Source organism: Pristiophorus japonicus, unplaced genomic scaffold (genome assembly GCF_044704955.1).
Source record: "Pristiophorus japonicus isolate sPriJap1 unplaced genomic scaffold, sPriJap1.hap1 HAP1_SCAFFOLD_42, whole genome shotgun sequence".
Lineage (NCBI taxonomy): Eukaryota > Metazoa > Chordata > Chondrichthyes > Pristiophoridae > Pristiophorus > Pristiophorus japonicus.
This window is the reverse complement of record NW_027254090.1, coordinates 301086-302341: the sequence shown is the minus strand read 5'-3', so window position 1 is coordinate 302341 and position 1256 is coordinate 301086. Positions and strand designations below refer to the sequence as shown.

The following is a 1256-nucleotide window of genomic DNA, read 5'->3' as shown; positions in this document are numbered from 1 at the left end:
GAAAGTTTGAACACTCTGTCCCTCTTCACTTTTCACAAAGGGACTCCCAGTTCTGGTCTCACTGCCGCCTTTGCGCTGGATCGGTCGATAATCTATGAATCCCGAGTTTTACAAAGATTGAGCTGGAATGTATCCCTTTACAGAATCAGTGGGGAATGATTCTCGCACATTACAGATAGTTAAAAATGAACCGGAATTTAATCCTGATTGTAAAAGCCTGGAACTTGCAATGGAAATATGGATTAAGACGAAAGGAAACAAAAAATGTTTGGATATATTTGGCTAATGGTGAAGTTATTTTCATAATCCGCAATTTTAACAATTATTTGCTGTATTTTATCAATTTCTAAATCGTTAGAGGACTGACTGTTGAGAACAGTCATTTCCACCCAGGTTTCATTGGCGGGCTAAACAGGCTGCGATTGGTCATTAGAAAGAACAAAGAAATTCCTCACAGAGCAACCAATCACAATGTCGCTCTCTGCATTCCTCGAGATAGTATAAGAAGGGCAGATCTGGAAACAGTTTCTCATTCTTTCTCTGAACGTGTGGATTAAGTAAATGTCTGGAAGAGGAAAAAAGCGGCGGTAAAGCTCGGGCCAAGGCCAAGTCTCGCTCCTCCCGGGCCGGACTGCAGTTCCCTGTGAGCCGTGTTCAAATGCTCCTGCAGAAGGGGAACTACGCAGAGCATGTGATTGCCGGAGCCACGGTCTACATGGTTGCTGTGCTCGAGAATCTGACCGCTGAAATCCTGGAGCTGGCCAGCAACCCGGCCCGCGACAAGACGAAGACTCATATCATACCCAGACACCTGCAGCTGGCCATCCGCAACGACCAGGAGCTCAAAAAGCAGCTGTGAAAGGTGGCCATCGCTCAGGGCAGGATGCTGCCTAATATCCAGGCTGTGCTGCTGCCCAAGAAAACCAAGTGCATGTAAAGCGGACAGGGTTGAATCTATTAACCCAAAGGATCTTTTCAGAGACACACACATTATCTATGAAAGGGCTGATTACAGTTCTATGGGTCGCAGTTTCCCGGTTCTAATTTAATATTAAATGTCTGTAATTAAGCTGGGAGTTTGCTGATCAAAAACGAGCCTCAGACATTCTCAGTTAAGAGCATGAACATCTCGAAGTCCAGATCACCAACCAGTGCCGCATGTATGGTGTTAGCTAATATTCAGATCAGTGAATCAATGTGGATAGGGACTGGCTTCAGAAAAATACAAATCAGGTGGAACCTGAACGTGAGACCAC

General features: G+C 45.2%; 1 pseudogene; it reads left to right on the top strand.

Moving 5' to 3' along the window:
- Positions 1-561: 561 nt before the first annotated feature.
- On the top strand, positions 562-937 carry LOC139250746 (histone H2A-III-like; annotated as a pseudogene).
- The last annotated feature ends 319 nt before the right edge of the window (positions 938-1256 follow it).